The sequence below is a fragment of the Ctenocephalides felis genome, unplaced genomic scaffold (genome assembly GCF_003426905.1).
Source record: "Ctenocephalides felis isolate EL2017-DRISC unplaced genomic scaffold, ASM342690v1 CF-g0.4_SCAFFOLD_01886, whole genome shotgun sequence".
Lineage (NCBI taxonomy): Eukaryota > Metazoa > Arthropoda > Insecta > Siphonaptera > Pulicidae > Ctenocephalides > Ctenocephalides felis.
Window position 1 is genome coordinate 173,233,147 of NW_020538040.1, and position 26,339 is coordinate 173,259,485.

Sequence of the window (26,339 nt, forward strand, 5' to 3'; positions counted from 1 at the left end):
TATCAATGTGCTTCCATATTGCATGACAAAATCTCCCATCGGACATCATTAGAACACCCTTTGGCAATATGGCATCGTTTTTTGTTTCTTCGTCCAGCTCTCGTGCAGGAACACACCCACATCCTGTTTTGTTACGTCACCGAGTCCATTATGCTAATTATGGCACCTTATTTCCTATTCCTCCGGATGTCAGAACTCAACACCGTGTAAATATGTAACCAGATAAAATGCCCGGAACTATGTAAGTTTAGGCGTGTTTATTACTGGGCAGATTCGAGCTGACACTCGTTAAAATGTAACCAATTAAAATAGTAATTGATAGTTTGATAGAAAAGATGTGAAATAAAAACTAATATGATATCAGAAATAAATTGAAAATTAATTTATGATATTTTTTTATTATTATCTCTTTTATTTACAACTGTCCAGTAAAGGACATTCAATAAATTTGATGAATTTACAACAGTCGGCCGAAAAGGGACATTGTATACTACAAGGGCATGTTGGAAAAAACAACTTAGTAGTTGTTTTTCCATTCGATATAAAATTCACAATATTTTATTGATAATTATATAATTTTAACTATTTACTTATTGAATAATTTCTTATAAATTATGATTTAAGTTATTTCCATTTTTTATCAGGAGAGTTGATGACCTAAATCCAGTGGCGCTTTTCTTTTCAATGTTCTTCGATAGTTCTCTGTTATCAATTAGTTTGCTAATGACTTTGGGTGACTGATTAGCTTGTTTCTATACATGTGTGCTGTTTTTGTTATTACTTCATTTATGGTAGGTGTATATTTTTGTATGATCAATATTATATAAATTACCATAATATAAAAATTATCTATCAATTAGATAAGAATTTCATGTTACATTAAATATGCTAATTTCCAAAATCTCTGACATAGTCAGAAGATTTTGTATTTTCAAGGAAATTTTTTTCCTACAGTTTTACTTGTTGTCCATTTCAGGGCAGATGAAAAATTACTATATAATAAAAATAAAAATTAAAAAAATTAATGTAGATAAGGTTTATTGTGAAAATTATACTATATAATAAAAATAAAAAAAAAAAGAAATCTAATATAGATAGGTTTAATGTTGGGTTGCATCCAAAAAAGCAGGGTAATAGGAGAAATGAAAGCACAACAGCTTAATTATTATGTTCAGATTTGTTCAAAAACTGATAATACACAAAATATTTAAAAGCATCATACTCTATTTTAAATTGTGATCAATTGAAATATTAATTATATTTTTATATAAAATAGAAATTAATATAAAACTGAAATATAATATCATACATATAATAAAAAATGTAGAGAATTTAAAATTAAAAATATTTTGTACAATTGATTTTTAGTATATGATAATTATTAGATCAATTCCAATAATAAAAAAATATTAAATTTAGTTAGGTGGTAGCCTATCTAAACTATATATATATATATATATATATATATATATATATATATATATATTTGGTTGATATTGAGAAAAGCAGAGTAATATAAAAATTCGAGTACATGTCAAACTATTAAGTTCTTGTTGTTATTAAAAGAATAAAAAATATTTAATTTTTTTATATTTTATTTTTCAATATCATGACTGAAACAATCGACAAAAAGTGATAACATATATCAAAAATAAATGATGAATGTGGTGAAAGTTAGAAAAAAAATATATATTTTTGACAGTCTATAAAATTGTTCCATCTTCAATTCTTTAGTCTGAATTGAATACACAAATCAAAATTCAAAATACGATTGAAAAAATTAGCGATTAATTAAATTATTAAATTAAAAAAAATTGTGCTTCGACAAAAATAGTTTGAAAATATTGTTTTGAGTTGTGATATCAACCTTAACATAATTTATTCAACCTTAAACCCTAACCAAATGTCAAATCCACCTTAACATAATGAATTCTAAAAATATATCAATTATACACCCAATAAGTAATTGGAAAATATTACTTTTGATATAGTTGATTATTAATTTTGTGATTAATAATTTTACTTTAATAAAAAAGCATATACTAATGAATATCATCTGTAAATAAAATAGTTTTTGTAAGTATTTATGTATTTGTATTTTTATATGAAATATTGAATAAAACTTTAAGCAATAAAAATTAGTAATATAAAAAACTCAATATCTATAACTAAATTAATATTTAATTATGTTAATACAGATAAATGTTAAGTTTTATTTAGCAGTGAATTTTAAGTAATAATTTAATTTTGATATTATAGAGTTGAAAACCGCCAGAATCAACTAAATTTAGAGAAATGAATAAATAAATTCATATTTGTCAGAAATCATGATTTACATACTAAATTCTATTCGCATATGGAATTCCTCGCAATAGGTGAAAAATAGTGACATGCAAGCTATGTGATACTGTTATTGCACCGAATGTGGACAAGCTTTTGTTATATAATTAAATTAGATATAATTAATAAATTATTGAAATTTGTAAAATATTTTGTGTGCAGTACAATTAATAGGTTTTAATTAAATTTAATTATGGTCAATTGAATGACGTGCATGTCGAGTATATATACAGATGCAAAACCGATATATATATATATATATATATATATATATATATATATATAGAGGGATTCCCGTTTTGCGGATAGAATGTGTTGGGATTTGAGTACCTGTGCGTACAATTGTACCATGTATTTCACAAATTCGAAATCCGCCGTTCGTAGGCGCATTCATCATTCGTTGTCGCGTCGCTGTCTTGTCTTCGTATTGATGAAAAGCTTCGGAAATAAATTGTATCCGCTCTCTTATCTTAATTAAAGTAGTTAATTTATTATTCTGAAATTTCGCAAGACAAATGTTTCGCGGAGTTTTGGCGGCAGTAGGAGCGCAATAAATGTTCGAAAAGCTAGCTAGCGTGTAGCAGAGCATTCGCAGAGAAGACACAATGAAAATCAGAAACTTACTTTGGTCTGTACAAGCGGCCCATTGTTGGCAAAACTAGGAAAATACTTGTCAGACAACAAAGAGCGCCGTTGACGTACGCGCTGGAATATAAACTCTTATTATGAATTAATCTTTCGTACAACGCTTTAACATTTTAAGCCTAAAATCATAAATAAGTGGGGTAGGGCGGAGCAGAAAGGTCCAATTTGACAATCCATCCAGCTGCATAGACCACAAATGATAACACATAACACGTACACAAACAACTATCGAACTATGTTCAGTAAAATTCCCAGTTTACTCTTAATTGTAAAAATATGTTTTTTTACAATTTTCGAAAATTTGTCATCAGTATCTTTTAGCCCCACGAGCAAGGTAAGAAAGCAAACCAGACCCAATGTCTTTTATTAATTTTAAAATAATTTTAATTAATATAGCTACGTTATTTAAGCAATGTAAAACAAAGTTTATTGGAACCTTTTCTACAAAGACTTCATTGTATATAGCTTTTGAGGTGGTATTTTAAAGAAATATTCATCAGCAAAGTTGAAGTAACTATTGATTGAATTTATTTCTTATAAATTTACTTTTTTATTTTTTTTTTTACTTTTTTCTTTACAATTTCTTATAGTTTACACTTTTGCTAATGTAAAAGTTTACTTGGTCTTTTTTGCCCCATCCACATGTAAGAATTCATAGAAGTTATATAAAAAAAACTGTTGAGTTTAACTGGAAAATAACCATGCATCTTACAAAACAGTTGAATAACTCAAAATCAAAATCAAAATTATACTCAGGCAACATAAATTAAATACAAGAGCTGAAAATAAAAAAATACCAAAGAAAAAAGGCTTTTAATACGAATATTGACACATTCCAGTTTATATCCTGATAGCTGCGTCGTGAGAATTTTGGTGATGACTGGTTACACATTTTTTGCCTTCTAATTTCAAATAGTATCATTAAAAAATCTAGACTTTGCTTGTTTTTGAAATAACGATGGTAGACCTTCTACTAGCAAATCTTTAAACACAGCTCTACCCTAATGGAAAAAAACACATGGATGTTTAAAATTTTACGTATCAATTTTATTGATAGTTATTTTTAATAACAAAAAATAGTATCTACATACCAATAAAAAAAAGATCAGTTATCTACAATTTATCGCTGAATCAGATTTAAATGCTAGTTAGCATTATATATTTATACATTAAATTGTGACGGTAAAATAAATCTCCGTTCTAGAAATAAAATAATCATTCTATAGAATTGATTGTTTTACATTTTCAAATTTTGTTTGAATTGGTTTTAATAAAAAAATAGTATCTACATACCAGTAATAAAAAAAAAGATCAGATCATATCAAATGCTTTGTAGCACTATATTTTTATACATGGTAAAATAAATCTCTGCAATAAAAATAAATTAATCTTTCAATAAAATTGATAGAAAATTTTGACGAACTGCAAAAATTAATTATGTTTTACATTTTTTAATTTTTTTAAAATTTGTTTTAGTAAAAGAAAATAGTATCTACATACTAATAATGAAGGAAATGATCAGTTATTTACAATTTATTGCTGAATCATATCAAATGATAGGTTGCACTATATTTTTATACATTGCAAACTAAAACTCCGCTCTAAAAATAAATGTATAATTCTATAAGATTGATAGAAAAGTTTTGACGGATGAACGGATGAAGATCGGAAAATAATCTTATATTTTACATTTTTTTATTTTTTTGAAACTTGTTTTAGAAAAAAATAGTATCTACAATACAATAATATCTATATCTATATCTATAAATGTATTAGATGTATTAGATATACAATTCACAATTTTACAATTAAATAACAAAACAACCAAATATAAAATATAAATAAAGGAGTGCTAAACTAATTTAATTTTGTGTCATAATAAAAAAATAATCAGTTATTTATAACTTATTGCTAAATCATATCAAATGATATGTAGCACTATATTTTTATACATGGTAAATAAATAAAAATTAAATCATAATTCTACAAAATTGATAGAAAATTTCTACATAAACAAAATAATTTTTATTACTCCATATATCAATTATTATGTCCGTTTCCGCCGCCAATGCCATGGGGATTCCTTCTTCCGTCTTGGTACGTTGCCACCGCGGCGACCGCGCGTGTTTGTGCCTTAACGCAGGGGCCGCTCGAGATTTATTGTGACGCGTTCTACGTATTGTATAATGGTACATCCTCCACGTTGTGTTCACGTTGTCATTGCCGTTTGTTACTATTTCTTCGCGAACAAACAAAGAGAGGACAAACGCCGCGACAGAACGCGTACTCAAAACCCTGGAGCAGTTACCGCTCTGAAGAAGTTCAGCACGGAAACGGAAGAATATTTCAACTCATCGCCGACGGCTCGGCGGTGTCAGGACTCGCTGACTCTCAACTTGGGCGCACAGACTTTTCCCTGAGCGTTAAGGATATTTCCTGTCTTAAGCTTAATTCGGGGAACGAGGAAGAGTTTGATGTGTCTCAGATCATGCGTTATCTTTTAACCATTGTAACTGATCAAATATCTAATTCTAAAACAAATGAAACAAAAGCTAAGGTTTCTTCTTTCTTTATTAAAAAGTCCAGTTTTTAACTTTCTGAAGGGTAAGTCAAAAAAGAAAAATGTGTGCATACCTTTACGTTTCAAAGGTTACCTGAACATTTTCGCATACCTTAAAAATTGTATGTGCATGTGTGTGTGTATGTAAGTACGGATACAAATTTTCGGCGAGCACGGATCAATCGATTTGAATAATTCAACAACATTTAATTCCTATTGATGTGCAGACGTGCTGCTTACTTTTTCGCAAAGACATGTCTATCCGATTTGATGGTATGGGACAAAAAGTGAAAAACATGACAATTCACTTTTTAAGAGAACGACGGCATCCAATTTGAATGATTCAATAATCATTTCATTTGTAATTAATAGACATGGCAAAATTTTTGAGAAGCAGGTCTAGAGGTATCGAGTATAAAAAAGAAAAAGTTTGAAAAAAGACATTTGGCAATCAAAAATGATCATTAGACATTTGCGCATCGAATTATCAGATATTTTATGAAAAGTTATCTTTTAACCATTGTAACTAATCAAGTTTTTAATTCCAAAAAAATGAAATAAAAACTAAGGTTTGTTCTCTCTTCAATAAAAATCAAATCCAGTTAAACTTCCTGTAGAGTAAGTTATAGTGGTCACAAATAAATCGAAAATAAAAATGTGTGCATACCTTTACGTTTCAAAGGTTCCTGAAAATTTGGCATACAATTAAAAAATTGATGTATGTATATATGTATGTGTGTGTATGTGCGGATACAAATTTTCGGAGACGATTTCGAATGCACGAATCAATCGACTTGAATCATTCAAAAACATTGGATTCCTATTGATAAGTAGACATTCTGCTTTCTTTTTGAAAGAGGCAGGCCTAGCAGATTCGATGATATGAAGCAATTAGTTAAAAAAAGGCAATTCACGGATATTTGAAGGATTCAGAAAACATTTTACTTGTTAATTAATGAATAGACTTGTTAATTAATAAATACACTTGTTAATTAATGAATAGACTTGGTAAAAATTTTGAGAAGCTAGGTCCAGCGATATCGGATATACAAAAGAAAAAGTTTAAAAAAAAGACATTAGGCAATCAAAAGTGATCATTAGACATATGTGATGCGCACCAAATTATCAGATATTTTATAAAAAGTTCAATAACAAGTACAACATCTGTTTCCTTCAAAGTTTAAAATGTTCAAAGTTTACTTATATAGTTCAAACAAATGTCCTTAACATTATAGATCAACAGTCTTAAATGGGTTTCAAAATCTTAAAAAAATTTAAACAAAAATCAAAATACTCAAAAAAATCAAATTTTTCAAAAAAGTCGAACTTTTCCAAGAATTACAAAATTCTCCAAGAAATCTTTCAAATCTTGAAGCTTTTAAATAATTAAATTACAAGTTTCAGCAATTTGTCTTAATGCACACGATGCCATGCGCCACTAGTTACAGTGTTCATTTCAAAACCACACTAATCCAATATTTTCTTCCTAATTAGCATTCTGACTAATATTTACAATTTCTGTTATTAAATTTCATCCAGTTACATCACATATTGCAAAAATATTTTAATAAAATCAGCGATTTAACTGCATATCACGTCTTAGCAAAACAGTAAATATACAAAACCCTTTTGCATTACTTAGTGGGCTTGCCGACGAAAATCCACGGCATGGTACAGCTTTAATATTTAAAATTTGCATATGCCGTCGTCCCTAGGACGAGGACAAGGTTCTTTGCCGGCGAAAGAGGTCATCAAAAATTATGAATTCAGGAGATAGCCGCGCATAAGCCGCTGGTGCTGACGAGAGATAAGGATGATGCTCAAATGCTAGAATGTATAGTGAGTATAGAAAAATCTTACAAGTCGAAAAAAGAATAAATATAGAGAAGACTGGGTGCGGTTGTGCCAGGGTACGGTAGTATCAGTCGTCACAAGAGTTATAAACTATACTGGTTCTGAGATAGGGTCCGAAGAGTGAAAGATGAAGTATGATTGTTCAGACAAGTTCCCATTATTGCTTTCAGTCAATGTCTTGTTCTGTAAAGCGCATTGCATTTAAGAAGTCAAAAGTATTTATGTTTGAATTTTTTTAATCATAACTGTTAATTGTATACAGATAGATCACTTTGTTTGTTATTTTGCTGTAAGTTGAACATTATTAGCAATTAGTTTTTGCTTAGATTTCTCTATATTCAATCAATCTACATGTCACACAAAAAAAATGTTATAGATTATATGCAATTTAAATATATGTTATGATATTTTACTACCACACATATGATAAACTTATATACCGTTGCTCATTATAATATTTTTGAAGGAGCGCGTACGCCTAACATAGTGCGGATCACGCAAGTTCGGTAAACGGTCGTGTGCATCCCTCGCTCCAAGTCCGGCCGAAAGTTGATCTTGCGTGAAAGGGTGCGGTTTAGTGTCCAGTTTAATACACCGTCCAATGAAATAGCACGTTTAATCGAAAATGAATGAATCATTTTGTTTGGAAATACATAATTATACAAAAGGTAGAAAAAATGGTACGCTAATGATACATAGCTGACACAAATAAATGTGGTTATACATAGTAAAATGGTATTTTTTTATAGAAATTTTAGGGCACTATTCAATAAGTATAAGATGTGATATTGGAGTATATACATATAAGTAATAATCATTTTTCTTTAAAAAATATTCTATATTAAACTCTGTCAATTTCAAAATCACTATCAACGCTCAGATGATTTTATATTTCTTCTCTAAAACAGCCACGCAGCACAATTGCTTTGAAAAAAAAGTATAAAAAATTTTTCAAAATATAAAAAAAACAAATTTTTTAAAAAAGTTAATTTTTTCAAAAATTTCAAAATTCTCAAAAATCTCAATTTTTTTCAAAGTTTCAAAAATTTTTATAGGTTTTTCAAAAATTTTAATTTTTGGTACAGGAAGTTCCATCAATTTACCTCAAAGCACGATGCCATGCACCACTAGTTCTTTTTACTTTTCCAATTTTTACTCCTAAAATTTTCTTTGTTGTCTTCTTAGGACAATTGTAGTATAATAAAAAATAATAAAATTACGCGTCTATAATATCAAAACATAGATGGAGTTCGCTGAAACTGTAATTGTTTATTTTACTTTCATGAAGCTAATTATGTTCTTATTGCTCCAATTACTCAAATGAGTTTTTGAAAATTTGCTTATTTTTATATTATACAAAAATTTATAAATGAAATTAGAAAATATTAATAGAAAGCAGCAAATTCATTATAATTTTATATAATTTTGAATATAAAATACAATAAAGTTTATAACCTTCAATTTATATTTTGCGAAACCTCTCTTCAAAACACGTATTTATGTGTTTCTCTTGAACAGAAAGATATAGTGACAACATAGTAATGACAAAAATTGTACTTAAATAATTTAGTAGTATTATTAAAAATACTTGAATCGACAACAGACATAAGAACATCATTATTATTTTAAAAACAACCTTATTTCTACTGACAATTGAAGTATATTTATCCATAATTCATTTAAAGTAATAGTTGCAATTCACAACATAGGCTATATTTTAAATATAGAAAATTCAAAGTTTTTTTTACTAAAAATAAAGAAATCGAAGAATACGACATACAAATACTAGGTTCTAGATAGAAATAGATTTGAACTTTTTTTTATTGAAATGGCCAGCCGTGGCGTAACAGGTGGGTAACATAAACTAGTCCCGGAAATGATCTTAATCTTAACCAGCTCGATATCAAGCAGTATGAAATTAAATTTTCACTTGAAGTTATGTATCTCAAGTGAAAATAGTCTGTTGCGGGCATTGCTGCATCACATACAAATTGATACTATTAGACAGTTAAATACACATATCAAATATAAAACACACGGTAATATCAAAGAAGAGCGTCTAACCACTAGGTTGCCCCCTATCGAGAAAAAAAACAAGTTATAAATATAAAATAGCAAACACAGCTCTAAAAAATTCTATAAAAATGTGAAATGGTTAATCCGTTACCAATTTCATAGGCGTTTTATTTTCCTTGGGATATGTGATTCATCCAAATCCGTCCCGCATATGTTGCCGTTTACCTCTGCTCGATTGCCACATATCTGCCCTACTCTGTGCGCATTCTGAGTATGAGAAGTTGAATAAAACGAGCGATCATAAAAAGGCAATCTGGCCGAGAGGACGAAAACGACACCCGGATTAATCGATACGAGTTGCGCTAAGAATAAGAACTCGAACGGTTACAACATTGTGTGAATTGATGGAAAAAACCTAGTGGGGCATGGCATTGTGCCTTAAAACAAATTGCTGGAAAAATTGTTTCCTAAAAAAGCTTTAATTATGTCAAAAGTTCAGCACTTTTTGACAAGTAAATTTATATATATTTTCACTTCCATTTTTTTTTGCAATTACTCAAACTTACCCTATGGGAAGTTAAAAATAAACATTTTAACAAATTCGAATATTCAAATAAAAAAAAGTAATTTTTTTTAATTTTTAAAAATTGAATTTTTCGGTTTCATATAGCTTTAAATTAGAAGATAAGTATAAGTAAGATAATTTAGTAATATAACCGAGGTTAAAGGTTTTTTTCAAAAAAAAGAAATAATTTCAGTACAAGCTTCTTAATTAATACTTTGAACTGCTACAGGATTTAAATATAAATACAACAAAAATAATAGAAATAAAAAAAATTAAGTATAACAAAGCCATTACAGATCTATAAGAATAAACAACTTGGTTGTCGCAGCCGCAGTAACAGTTCTCAACTGCGTTATTTATAAAGTTCGTCGCAAATTCATTCGTCTCGCGTTTTGTAAATATTCCACACTGTACTATGATATAACAGCAAGTTATGAATGTAGAACAGACAGTCGAACTTTTCTTCGATACAAAATATATTACGAGTTTTACAATGACGCGCCGCAGGGAACTTTTCGTAGACTCCGAATAATAATATGTGAGTTTGAGAGTAATGTTATTAAACCATTTCTGTCTCAAAACTCGTATGTTTTCAAGTACCATATGCATAAGGAGAGATATTTCTTGTGAACGAATTTGTATTAGAATATTTACGATTTTTGGAAAAGTAATTGAGTTTTTTTTTGTTTAAGTTGTTTTTTATAACAATCATAGTTGATTCGTACACAATCTCCAACTAAAATATCTGTATCTTTATTATTGTCGTAAATTCTTTTTTCAACATTTATCACGAAGAAACATGATTGGGAAAAATAATCAGCAAGCTTCCCAACTGATATGTTTCGAACTGTTTTGATATTTTTAAAATAGATCTTGAATTTTGGGCTAAAGCGTGGACAAAAAGTTTTGCACTTTTTTGCGTACTAGTGTACCCACCGAGTTTTGATATATATAGTAGTGCGGGGTACAAAGATCCAATTTGACTTTAAGCAATTGTATTGTAAAAACCAAATCAATATCATCACAAAAATAATACATATCAAACAAACAACTATCTAATTTTAAAGGGATTTTACGCAATAATAGCTACATTGTTTACACACAATGATATTGTAGATAACCTTGATCTGGTATTTTGTTAGCAGAGTTTTAAAAACTATTTATTTAATTTACCTCTCGTAAAATTGCTTTTTTTAACTTAATTTACTTGTTTATTTACTAGTTTTTATTGTTTTCAGATTTGCCAGGGTAGAAGTTTAATTGATCCTTTTTATCCCACCCACGCGTGAGGTTTTATAGAGGTTATATAAAGAACTACTGAATCTAATTTAAAACTCATATTACATCTTATAAAAAAAAAAAATAACATATACTTAATTTTTTATTAAAGTCTCGTAAACTAAACACAGCCAAAAACTAACAACAAAAGAAAATACTTTTGTTTGGATTTTCATACATTGCCGTTTATTCTCAGCGTCTTTTAAAGAATCAAGGTGGTGGTCGGTTATGTATCTTTTTTCCTCCACTTTCAAATATTATTGTTCAAAATTAAAAAATTTTCAACTTGAAAGTTCTACAAGATTGATACCAAATTAATCTGTTTTGCCTCCAACATTTTTCCCCACCAAGTATATTATATGTATTCCAATTGCAATATGTTTTTATTCCAGATGATTGAGATATCGTTGGTAGACTTCTTTACCCGCGGATCTTTTAGCCCCGCTCTGCCCTATATTATCAGAAATCTTGATAGCATCATTTTTAGTCTATATTGAAGTATAATTTTTTTTATTAGTTTACTATAGAATATATTTAAATTATATCAGAACGTAAAAATAATTCTTTGTATCTAATTATAATATTTAGAATTTTTTTAACGAGGCGTAAGGGGATAATTAATATTATCTATTTATATGTTTCTTTGAAGCGCCACAAGTGTTGCTAAATTGGTCGCAAGAATCTTAAGAAGTGTTATGGCATGTTAATACCTCGCAGAAACCATCGCTCTGTATGGGTGTGTAATATCGTTGCTTATCCACAGCACAACGGATGCGGGGACTACTTTGTCTTCTTGTTATATTTTCCGAGGCTTTGTGCACCGATTTTCTGCTCTGCTATGAACGCTATTTATCGTTTTCATCAGTGTTTTCTCAACGAATGAGAAATACACGAGTTTGGAAAAATGTTTAATTTTAAAGACATTCATCAATTGCACCAACTATAACTTGTAATTAGTGGTGCATGGTATTGTACATTAAGACAGTTTGCTGGATTCAAGAAACTAGTGGTGCATGGCATCGTGCTTTTAGGCATTTAGGCAAATTCTTGAAAAACTTTAATTTTTTTGAAAACTTTGAAAGAATTAGATTTTGAGAGATATGAACTTTTGAAGAAACTTGAATTTTTTGAAAATGTTGATCATACATCCATTTTTTCTAAGGTATGACAAAATGCTCAAAAACCTCTAAAACGTGAAGACATATAAAAATTATCAATAAGCATCAAAATATAATCGACGATTAATAACAAAAATTTTAATTTTTTTTAAATATTCAATCATAAATACTGTATATGTAATTAAAAGTCGTTATTAAATTGAGCGACGAGCATATTCTACAAACCACTTATATGCATAAAAACCTAATGAATCTAAAGAACTGTAAACATAATCGAGCCGAAATGTGATGAAGGCATTCAATGACCTTATCTTATACAAAAATATGATAAAATTTTATTCTATAGCAAAAATTATTTTCGATATTCACGAAAATTTCGATTTTTTGAAAAAATCTGTTTTTTTTTTAATATTCAAAACATGTTTTTTTTGGAGCCATAGATTTTAAAAAATTTTGGAGCCATAGATTCTAAATTTTTTTTAATGTGATTTTTTTTGAAAAAGGTAACATTCTAAAAACAGCTTTTAGAACATTTAAGTAATGTAAACATTATTTATAGTTACTATTAAAATCTCTATAAAATATCTGATAATTTGAAATGCATATGCCTAATAATTAATTTTGACCCCCATATAGCTTTTTTATTCTGTTTTCATTGAAACTCTATAACCGCTACACCCGCCTTTTCAAAATTTAATCAGATCTTTGTTACGACAATACAAATAAAATATTCTTTGAATCATTCAAAGTGGACGCTCCCCATTCGTGAGAAGGTTAAAGTGTGAAAAACTAAAATATTATTTTTGACATCATTTGCCCCATATTTTCGAAATAACTAGACCTGCCCTAGCCAAAAACTAATCAGCACGTCTCCCCATCAATACGAATGAGTGTTTTTCTTTAACTATTTAAATCGGTTGATCCGTGTTCACAAAACCGTTGATAAAAAATTGGATCCGGACATACATACGATTAATAACAAAAATTTTAATTTTTTTTAAAATATTCAATCATAAATACTGTATATGTAATTAAAAGTCGTTATTAAATTGAGCGACGAGCATATTCTACAAACCACTTATATGCATAAAAACCTAATGAATCTAAAGAACTGTAAACATAATCGAGCCGAAATGTGATGAAGGCATTCAATGACCTTATCTTATACAAAAATATGATAAAATTTTATTCTATAGCAAAAATTATTTTCGATATTCACGAAAATTTCGATTTTTTGAAAATATCTTTTTTTTTTTTTAATATTCAAAACATGTTTTTTTTGGAGCCATAGATTTTAAAAAATTTTTGGAGCCATAGATTCTAAATTTTTTTTAATGTGATTTTTTTTGAAAAAGGTAACATTCTAAAAACAGCTTTTAGAACATTTAAGTAATGTAAACATTATTTATAGTTACTATTAAAATCTCTATAAAATATCTGATAATTTGAAATGCATATGCCTAATAATTAATTTTGACCCCCATATAGCTTTTTTATTCTGTTTTCATTGAAACTCTATAACCGCTACACCCGCCTTTTCAAAAATTTAATCAGATCTTTGTTACGACAATACAAATAAAATATTCTTTGAATCATTCAAAGTGGACGCTCCCCATTCGTGAGAAGGTTAAAGTGTGAAAAACTAAAATATTATTTTTGACATCATTTGCCCCATATTTTCGAAATAACTAGACCTGCCCTAGCCAAAAACTAATCAGCACGTCTCCCCATCAATACGAATCGAGTGTTTTTTCTTTAACTATTTAAATCGGTTGATCCGTGTTCACAAAACCGTTGATAAAAAATTGGATCCGGACATACATACACACACATACGTACACACGCATACATCAATTTTTTCGAATGTATGCCAAAATGTTCAGAGAGTTTTAAAACGTAAAGATATATAAAAATTGTCATTTTCGATTTTTTGTGATTACTATAACTTACCCTACGGGAAGTTAAAATATAAAAAAAAAATCATTACAATGTGCTTCTGCTTATATTTTCTTATATACTATCCGTTCAGGTGTAACCTTTAACAAGCGCAGATTGAATCCAAAACAGAAACCTTCCCGATAGAGAAAGTGAATCGGAATCGAACCGAGTCAGAGCGGTGCGACATGAAAACTCCGATCTCCATCTCGGCACCACGCTTGCATTACTTAATTGTTTCTAATTAATAAATGGCTTTTGCCATCAATCATTTTGCTCGAAACAAATTTCTTCTTTTATGAAATATTATGTTCGTTAAAATTCATAATCATATTTGTTAAAATAATGATTCGAGGAGCAACGAATACTGCTCGAGAGGAGACTCGTCACACCGCTAATAGTCATTATGGCTTGTGAAACATAAGTGCAAATGCAAGCACAATGAACTAATTTTATATATTACACACATACATATATATATATATATATATATATGTGTGTGTGTGTGAGTGTATGTGTGGGTGTAATAACATCCCATATGAGATTTAATTATGGAACTAATCGTTTAAGTTTATATTAATTTTCATTTTCTTGATCATTTTAACAAGTGCATTGCCGCGTCAGCCATATGTGTCTGACACTGGCTAGTTTTACATCAGCCATGCCACGCCACCACATCAATCACAAATGTCCGACGCAAACGATAGATTAGTATTATATTTCAAAAACTTGATCTTTCAGGAAGAAATTTGAAAATTCCTTGGCATTCGAAAAAAAAAGTTCTATATAAAATCTTTTTTCTCGAAAGCCAAGATATTTATGCGTGGCATCAAAACTTATGTATTTTATCAAAATTTGTTTTTCCTTGGATACTTTAAGTTTCTTTGATACTTTTTAACTAAATATCTAATAAAGTTACCACGACCATGTGATTATATTATAATTGCTGATATTGTGGCGATCAAGTGTTAGTGAAATAATTATAGTTTTTAACACTGAAAAGCTACGATTATTTTTCAATAAAATTTATTTATGGTTTTTAACACTAAACACCTATGATTATTTTGAATAATTGTTTTTTGCACTGGAAATCTTAATTTAGATAATTAACGCTATCACATGTTTTAAGAAAATAATTTTGAACTTGGTTAATAATCAATAAACATGGTTCCGCTAACATTTTTAAACTTAGTTATATTATAAAAAGTACTCAATAGAAGCTTGATAAGTAGAATTTTTAAATTTAAATTAAGAAATAAAATTTGATAATTTCTTTCGAGAAAAAAGGTTCTGAATTGAAACATTTTTCTCGACAGCCAAGAAATTTATGTGTGACATAAAAAGTAGTGAATAAATACCAGAATAACTTTTATTGTCAGAAAAACTTTTATTGTTAAACATATGTAGCACAACTCAACATAATCTTTTAAACAAAGCTTTTTAATATAATATAACAATATATAACAAAGCATAATTTTTAAACAAAGTTAATAAGAAATCTTTGTAAAACTTTTTATTCTTATATTGAATTTTCCTTTTCCTTTTGCATTTTGTCTTAGTTAAGTTGAAAAATGTATCTGTTTAATCTTCACCCGAAAAGGACAAGATAAACATGTCACAACCGTACCCACAAAAATTTGTCACACAATGCATACTTTTTGAAAACAAATCATCGTTATAACTGAGCTAAATTATCTACGCAAAAACTAGTTACTGCTAATTAACAACTAACGTTCAACTTACAGCAAAATAACTATCAAAGTGATCTATCTGTACAGTTATGAAAAAAATATGAAAAAATAAACTTTTTTTTACTTTTATAGGGCAACGCGGTCTACAGATCATGTTAATGTAGGGCGCTGACTGAAAACGATAATGGGAGTTTGTTCAAACCCTATGTCAACATCAATATAGTTCGGCTGTTATGACGACTGTCACTACCGTACCCTAGCACAACCGTACCCAGCCTCCCTTAATTAGTAATTTACATTTAGTATAACATTTTATATTGGTTGGTTTCTGCGTTTTGCAGGCATCGCAACATAGGCGTTCGACCCGGGGCGCCAAAGCAACCCGGGTCGATTAGCCTCATGTTCGAGTATGTCGAAGAAACCAGGACCATTTTATGTTAGTGGAATTAACTCTTGTTTGGACGCCATTTTTTGTTAGTGGTATTGTGTTTGGTAGCCTTCATGACTATCTGTGATATCTTGAAAATCTTCAAATTATTGCTTCAACTCGGCATTAATCATAGATGTCTCAGTGGTTCGATTGCCTATTGCAGTAATTACCAAAGTGATTCACGTGGATCCCCATGACAACTGTTATGAGATTCACGTCAACAAAAAAAAAAATGGAGGGTCTACGAAATTAAAATGGGGCTTGCGGCAGTGGATCACAATACACCACGTTATAATATCTATTTAATTATATTATACTATGTACAATAAAAAGTCATATTAAATATTTATAAACATTCCAATCTCTATATTTACCAGCAAACGCTTTCCGAAATCATTAAAATCAGAAGTTCAAAGTTGTACATAAAAACAGCGTAATATTATATAACATTTTCAGTAACGCATTACATAATTCGCATCTGTACAAATTATAAACTTCTTATACAGTATTCAACCGTAGGATACAAGAAAATCCTCAAGGGAGTACATTTTACATTTTCGTATCATTCTGCAATTCGTTATCTTTCGTTATGCGCAAAATATAAACGGCTCGCGCGGTATGAGCACGGACTTAGCCCGAAATGAAATATGGTCCGCCAAGATGCGATGCCGGTTAATTTTGTTATTTTGGAGTCATTAATTTGAGACGGCGCAAGAAAACTGAACCGCATTTCTCAAATGTATTACGATAGAACGGAGAATGCGAGAATTTCTAAACATTTTCAAAATAGAAGAGATTTAGTTCTGTATTATGTTTATTAATTACATTAAATATAAATAAAATCAGTTGATAGCATTTGGACATAGGAAAATCCTATTCTCTTTATTTGTCACACAATTATGTCACAACTTTTATATTTTAAATATTAATTATTGTTTTACCAGATATGACGGATAATATACCTAGGGTAAAAATCCGAACCAATTATATTACAACAAATAACACATATCAAACAAACAACTATCTAATTTAATTCAATGTGTTTTTTTGCTGTTTTTCCAAATTTTGTGAACTGGTCCTTTTTACCCATTGGCAAAAAAAGTGCGACGGCCATGTTGCAAACAGGACCAATATTAAAATTTATTTATTATTTAACTAATGCAAAACATAAATTTTATGGGTACATTTTTTACAGAGATAACACTGTATATAACCTTGATCTGGTATTTTGTCAAAAATACTCATCAGCAGAATTGGAATAACTATTTATTTCATTTATTTCTTGTAAAATTGCTTATTTCAACCTAATTTACTGTTTGATTTACTATTTTTTATTGTTTTTATTTTTACAGAGGAAGTAGGTATATAACCTTGATCTGGTGTTTTGTCAGAAATATTCATCAGCAGCATTGGAATAACTATTTATTTAATTTATCTCTTGTGATTGCAATTTTTTACCTAATTGCAATTGCATTTTTTTTACTTAATTCACATTTTTATTCACAATTTTTCATTGTTTACACCTTTTCCAGGGTAAAGATTGAGTTGATCTTTTTTACCCCACCCACGTGATATAGGTTATTCAAAAAACTTGAATCTAACTTAAATTAACAATATATCTTATAAAACAATTAAATAATGTATTCTTAAAAATTATATTAAGTTTGCGTAAACTAAACAACAGTGCTCACAACCAAAAAACTAACAACAACAAAAAATACTTTTGTTATAGATTTTCGAACATTGCCGTTTATTTCATGACAGCAACGTCGTAATAATCAAGGTATATGGCTGGTTACCTTTTTACCTCTACTTTCAAATATTGTTGTTCAAAAATTCTTAACTTTACTTGTTTTTAAGATATCGGTGACGGACCCATTTACCTATCTACTGTATTAATATTCAGTAAAATTTCGTTCTTTAAAAGCTTCATCAAAACATCAATAGATATGATAACTAATAATATTAAAAATTATAATTCATTCAGCTAATATTGTGTAGGTCGACAATTGAACAGTATATACATTTTAATAAAACTTTTTATATTGATTGATATCATGCTCCTAAAGAACAAACATACTGAAATATTACGGTTGTAGAAAAAGTCGTTTAGATTTGAAAATTCATCAACGTTTGAAAAAATATTGTTCGCGCCATATCAAAGTGAAAAAAGCAATCAATCCAAAACCATATAAAAAAGTCTATCATTACGATATTTGTTTACATTGAAATTATTGTAAATACAATTATAACTTGTAATTATTATAAAATAAATATATACAATTATAATTAAAGTACTTTAAAATAAATTGGACCTTCAAAATTTAATCAATCAAGTCATCAAAAAAAAAAAAAAATATATGATGATGTCAAAATTTGTGCCAAAAGTTGCGTTTGTAATATTGCTAAGTCAAAATTTGAATTTTGAAAATTTAAAAATCATTGGAATGAATTTGATAAGGAAGAGCCGCAATAAGGTGGCTTTGGGATTAGCAAAATAGTAATCGAGCAGTCTATAGAACTTCTCTAGTTGCGTAAAAAATGTTACCATTAATTTAAATTATTGAATAATATCAAGGAATACGTACACTATATATGTAATCGTACAGTTAAAATTTTTATCTAAATATCTAAATCTCAAAATGTCGGCCCATGCAACATGCTTTAAGGCAAAATTCCACTTTCAACTAGTGAAATAATATTTTTCAACATTTAACTAAAATCCATCTAAAAATGTTCTATTATTGAGAATCTCTTATACTTGTAGAATGATGTGTATCCAAAGCGGTCTTGAAAATGGAAGAAAACGAATACATTGCAGGAAGAGGCGGGGGGCAGGGCGAGCACGAGATTTTCCAGCACGTAAACCGAAAGAGAGAGACGTAAGTCCGCGTAATTATCTTTCTGCGGTGGGTTGAGTGATCTTGAATTACAGCAACCGTTCTTTGTGCCGTCCGCCTTCAGCCGAGAAATTTTCCTGCACGAAAAATCATTCTAGCTCATAATGTGCAGATTCAGCAATTCGGAACAATGTACGAGGATTAATGTTATTTTCTATTTTTGGGCGTAAAAAATAGATGTTCAAATAAAATATAGTATATCGTTCAAAATTCACATCTTAATTATTGTTATTGAAGAAATCGAACGAAAATTTCGCTCTTCGAAAGCAATGCAACGGTCTACAGATCATGTTAATATAGAGCGCTGACTCAATGCAATAATGGAAACTTGTTCGAACAAACATACTACATTTTTCTTTCTTTTTCATTTCATGATCATTATAATTTAGCTGTCATAACGACTTTCAAGTAATCTGGCACAACCATACCCAGTTTTCTGCTGTTTTAGAAAATCAGCAGCAAAAATTTTCAATAATTATTTTAAAAGAAAAAAGTGCATATTGTTATGCAAAATATATATTATAGGGCTTATATTATTATTATATTTTGATATATGTATTATTAGTTAATATTATAATAGTCAGGATGCCATACGTTTAACTTAATCAGCATGCATGATTTTATATAAACATAGGAATGTGTCATGTTTTAATATAGATAAAATATATGATTACGTTGTTTGAGATAGAAATACAATTAGTTAAATTATATTGTGTTCTCAATAATGAAGTTAACAGGTATAAGAAGTGGGTCAACCAAAATTTAACAAAATTACCAGGGATTTACCAGAATTTTTTAGACTATTTGCGAGGATTATAGGTATAGTAAAATTTTAATAAATCACTTATTTTCTGTCAACTATAAATTATATATAAATTGGAATTTTGGTTTCATAATGTTATTTATTACTTAAATATATATTAAATGTTTAAATAAGGTGTAAAAATTTATAGTAATGCGTTTAAATAAATTAGTACATTAATATGAATATTAATAATATTAATATATAATATATAATATATAATATATAATGTAATATAATATAAAATTTAATTCTTAGTTTTCTCAAAAAAAAATATATTTTACAATAGTTGGATGCCCATAGTTTTAAGAATATATATGAATGTATAACAAATATTTACTTCGAGCTAACCGATTAATTCGTTGGACAATTATCATCACTTTACAATGAAACATTCTTGATTCTTATTGCTAAATGCTTTCATAAGGTAAAACATTTGTCAGTAATCGCATTAGACTTATTCGAATTGAGAAGCAACAGAAGAACATGTGTGTGATTGCGGAAAGTATGGGTGTAAGCGAGGAGAAACTCGCATTAAAACATTCGCAGTGTTAAGTCTACGAAGCGTTTATAGCAAATCCACTCCGTTTTAATCCGTTTTGGTGGTAAACCAGCACGCGAATTATCGAAAGGGTTTAGGTGAATAATGAAATATATTTTTAAATTTAAGAAAAAAATTTATAAGTTAATTATTTTATGTATGTTCTATAAAACACAATAAAAATGCCTGTCTTTAGCGCTTCAAATATTAATATGATTTCAACTTTTATATAAATGATTATAATACTTATATAGAGGATCTAAGTTGAGCCTTGTTGTTTTTTTTTAATTAATTTTTATTGAAATCCGCTGATTATATTTCTACAAAATATAGATGGATAGTTGCTGTAACTATTCCTGTACCGAATCAAGTGAAATAATTCCACAATTGTTGTTCGTTATTTCACAATTAATCAATTTATTAAAAAAATTGTAAAATAAACAAATTTGTTTTCTTTTTTGTAAATGCATTCACAAGTTTGATTTAAATATTGAAGTGTTGACAAGAAAAATGAGTCTCAATTTATTACTACTGTTACAAAAAAATATACTGTTATAAAAAAAATAAACTTTCAACCTTTTTTTAAAAAAATGGCTTTGCTTACTTAGAGCATTTAGCCATACAACTTTCTTTTTTTACATTTTATACTTTATATATCCTATACTCTCCATTTTTCTTTGTAACTGACTTTTTCACTCTTCTTTTTTCTTCTAACCTTGCTCATTCTTCTAATTTCATGTTCAAATTTTATGTTCAGTTAACAATTCAAATTTTACTTAACTCGAAGCATTAGCCACTTCATCATTCTTCTATCTCTTCTAATCTTGTTTTATCTTCTAACTTCTAATTCTACTCAATTCCTATCTTCCTTTATTTCTTCAATCTTCTTTTATCTTCTTCTTACTCCTAATTCAACACAACTATTCGAATTCAGTAATTTTCATTTTAACCATACATTTTTTATGTCAATCTATCTTTGCGTGTGAATCGGGCATGCTACTGCTTGAACTACGCTTGCCATTTTCAAAATCTTGAAAAACTTGTAAAATGCTGGTGAGGACTGTGAAATAATATTTTAAGCGTATGTATTGTGTTCTGTTTTTCCTACACTAAAAAAATATTAAGTATAAAATCCGAATATACAAGACAATAATTAAATCAATATGGTTCTACGGTCTACAACTATGGGACGCGGCAAGTAAGCCAAATATAGCAATTCTACAGAGGTTCCAAAACAAATTTTTAAAACAGATCGTAAACGCCGCAAACTATGTACCAAACTGGCTAATAAAACAAGGCCTAACAAGGCTATTCTAACGTATTCTAACTTCTGAAGAAGAAATTAACCTAAATCTACATTCAAATCATTTGACGTATGATCTGCTGAAGCCTATACCATCTAAGTGACTTAAAAAAGAAGCTGCAATGAATTATTATATGACAATGTAGAAGAAGGTGCTGTCATAGAATAGTTATCCTTCACACGCCAGCATATTAAATGGTCTAGAATTGTTGTTGAACGTACTTAATTGTATAGTTTGCTATGAAAAATAAAACAAAACAAAATATGATAAAACAAATGAATCTACAAATTTAAAGAATAAGAGTATGTAGAAGTGTTTTAGTTGTCTGCTGAAGGTCTTAATTTCGTAAAACACATTGTTAACTTAATTCTCGTCGTCGACAAAGTACTTTCTCCCGTAGCCTATTTCGTCTTGTCGCTATCTTTGCGCGCGAATCTGTTGTTCATTGTTTCGGCGATCCCGCTCTCCGCGGCCAACGGTGCAGGCGGGACGCTCGCTCGCATCGCATTATATCTTTTGCGAACGTGGAAAATGTCACACTTGGGAAAAACACGATCACCCTTTGTTATAGGCCGAGAAGGCGGGCAGGCAGAGCGCGGACGGGTTATGTAAAATAAGATAATTACGAGGGTGGTCCTTTTGCATTAGATCCTTTCTTCACTGTAGCGGCTGTGTCTTTTGCGTGCTTTATTCGAATGAGTGTGCGAGCTCGAATATATCTCTTCGGTGCTGTTCGAGAGATCGATATTTCGAAAGGCTATATCGATGTTCCCATAATTCCTTATTACAAATCTCAACACAAAACTCCAATTAACAAAAATTGTTATTATTAACTTCCCGTAGGGTGAGTCATAGTAATCGCAAAAAAATCGAAAATGAAAATTTTTATATATCTTTACGTTTCAGAGGTTTCTGAACATTTTGGCATACCTTAGAAAAAATTGATGTATGTGTCTGTGTGTGTGCGTATGTGTGTGTTCGTATATAAATTTTCGTCGACGATTTCGGAAACACCGATCAACCGATTTAAATAATTCAAAAAACATTCGATTCATATTGATAAGAAGACGTGCTGATTAGTTTTTGGCGAAGGCAGGTCTAGCCGTTCCAAAGATACGGCGCAAAAAGTGCCAAAAACAGTAATTCAGTTTTTAAGAGAACGGAGCGTTCGATTTGAATAATTCGAAAAACATTTTACTTGTATTAACAAGATGAAGAACTGATTAAATTTTCATGAAGGCAGGTCTAGCGGTTTGGGAGATCTAGTAAAAAAAGTAAAAAAAAAATGCAATCTGGCGGTCAAAAATGATCATTAGACATATGCACATCAAATTATCAGATATTTTATAAAAATTTTAACAATAAGTATAAATCTTGTCTACAATCCTATTGGTTCCGTACCAATGCTTATCCGTTAGACGGCGGCGGGGCGCTTACCCGCTTCGATATTTCGTCTATATGCAGTTAAAGCAGTACGATTGCTTTGAAAAAAAGTTCAGAATTTCCAAAATATTTCAAAATAAATTTTTCTTCAGAAAGTCTGTTTTTCAAAAAAAGTAAATTTTTGTCAAAAATTTATAGTTTCTCAAAAATCTAATTTTTCAGAATAATTATTTTTCAAAAATGTTAATATTTTTTAAAAAAATAATTTTTGGTACGGGAAGTTCCAGCAATTTGCCTTACGGCACGATGCCTTGCGCCCCACTAGTTAAAAAAATAATTATAGTAATACATACTTAAAAATATAATGGGCACTCATATAATGTTTAGATATATTGTAAACTAGTGGTGCATGGCATCGTGCCATCCAAATTATTTCTTCCCGTACCGTAATTGAACATTTTCTTTTTTTTTGAAAATTTTGAAAACATTTGAAAATTGAAAATTGTATAAACTTGAAAAAACGACTTATGATAATTTTGATTTTATTTTTTTTTGTAATTTTGATTTTTTTAAAAGAAAACGTAGCATGTTTACATACATAAACAAACATATACATCAATTTTTTCTAACGTATGGCAAAGTGTTCAAGAGGTCTTAAAACGTAAAGATCTAGAAAAAAAATATTTTAGATTTTTTGCGATTACCTACTATAACTATTTATTAATTTACCTTTCTGGAAGTTAGTAAACATAAAATTAATAAGAATGAAAATATTCTTATTTTTAAACTTTGTATTAAACAATCTATTCAATTTCGTTGTTCAGTTTTTTTTAAAAATTCAGAATATGTGAATAATTTAACATCTCAATATTTAGGAATGTTCTCATTTCAAAATTCGATTTTTTGTTTTCAATATTTTGTAACATATTACGTTATGCGGATGCCGTCCATGGACGACACTCGTATACACAGATCGTCAAATGGATGTCGTCCATGGACGACATTCGTGGCGAAAGGGCTAGAATTATTCAGTACGTAAATAATCTTATATCTAAATTTTAAATTTTAATCTAGTCAATTTTGTTGCAAATTTTACTCAAAATTATGTAATGTCACTTACTCTATTTGTTGCTATGATTCGACAACTCAACATAGAGTTATGTTTTCACTTGGTTTCCTCTAAATCCGATTTTTTCTTTCCGTATTCAAAAACAATGAAAATTACAGAATATATATGTTATTATTCCATATGTCGACATGGTTAGTGGTTTAAAAATTTACATCTCTATGCATAATGGGTATAATTGTCTTCCGGGTGCGGGAATAAAATGAATAGTCCTCCAGGCGAACGTAGAGCACAGATTGTAACGGCTACCTGGGCATAGGAGCAAAGCAAAAGGTGAAAAATATGTTTGCATCGGTTCAACCGCATAAAAAACACTTCTAATTGCTTGTGATATATACATGGTTCAGGAATTATAAATTGAAAAGTACATTTTGTAATGTTGCTTCAGTTGAATTATCATTCAGTTCAAAAAGTTCAAAAGTTTTCAACAATGAACTCTCGATTTCTATTTCCCCCCAAGAAATGGCAAAGGAGTCTAAATTATTTTCACTTTTGAACTTGAGAGTAAGATGAACCTAATTCAAAAAATTCATACAAATTGGAGCACAGTAAAAAAATTCAGACCCAAAACGTACCATTGACTTGATAAATGAGTAAATATTCCGTATCTGATGGCAAGAATATGAAAATACTAACGTTTGTATGTGAAAAAGAAAAGGGCTGTTTTTAGGGTTTTCCCGGCAATTATTCGATTTTCTCTCGCCGTAAGAACCATCCTTGGACTTCAACGAATATTTTGAAAAAAGAATTGACCAAATTGGTCCAGGCGTTGTTGAGTTACGCGCTTACCTAGTTATTTTACGATTCATTTTTATATATTATAGATTTATCAAAATTTCATATGTTAGAAAAAATATATATGAAGTTCGCTCAACACTTGAAGGCGACCGTAAATGTCTGCAGTACTTGTGTACTTGTCCTATTTGCGAGGTCTCGACATGAATTTTGCCGAAGTGAATAAATTGGAAGCTAGTGTTCTGTTTAATAACGATATTTTCGTAATTTGTTTATAAGATGTGAAATTTGAAACGAAATAAATTTTTAGTAGCAGTTTTTTTACTTAGTACCATTAAATGTTTCAGTAGTTCAGTACTAGACAAACTGTTCTTATCGTTTATTATTGAAGTTTTTTTTTAAACATAGAACTTTTTATTAAAAAACATACAAATGTATATTATATATAACAGTCATATACATGCGTGTATATCGTTACTAATGTTTACTACACTATCAATCAAAAGCACCTAAATTTTCAGCTAGTAAATTTAGCTGATAATTTTATCAAATCATTTAATTATAATAATTTAATTATCATTTTCCAGTAAAATTTGACCATGTCTTACAGGCGCTATTTCTTATACATACGGAAGAGTGCCGCGCGGCAGTGTGCTGCAACTCGTTATGTTATATAAGAAACGTTCACTGGAGATTAGCGTTAAATTATGTAAGCTTCGTTCAGCTTGTACACTCTTCAGAGCAAGAAGTTCGTTAAATTTTAGATGCAGAGAAGAACTTTCTTATCTAGACTCATATTGAAATCGCCAAGGGTTTTTCGACGATATTGCTACGTTTGAGTTTGACGTCAAACAAGAAGTACAATAAGGAAATGGTAACTGAACAACTTGTCATAATTCAATAAATATTATTCACATCGTTATTATTAACTCAGAGCATCTCGATATCAAGTAGTATGATATCAAATTCTTACTTAAGTTTATAGATAACAAATATCATTTCAAGTGAAAATTGCCTTTCGTGGGCATTGCTGCAACATATACGACAACACTATTAAATCTCATACATACTTAATGTATATAGTCAGCACTTAAAGAAGAAGAGTAGTTGACCTCT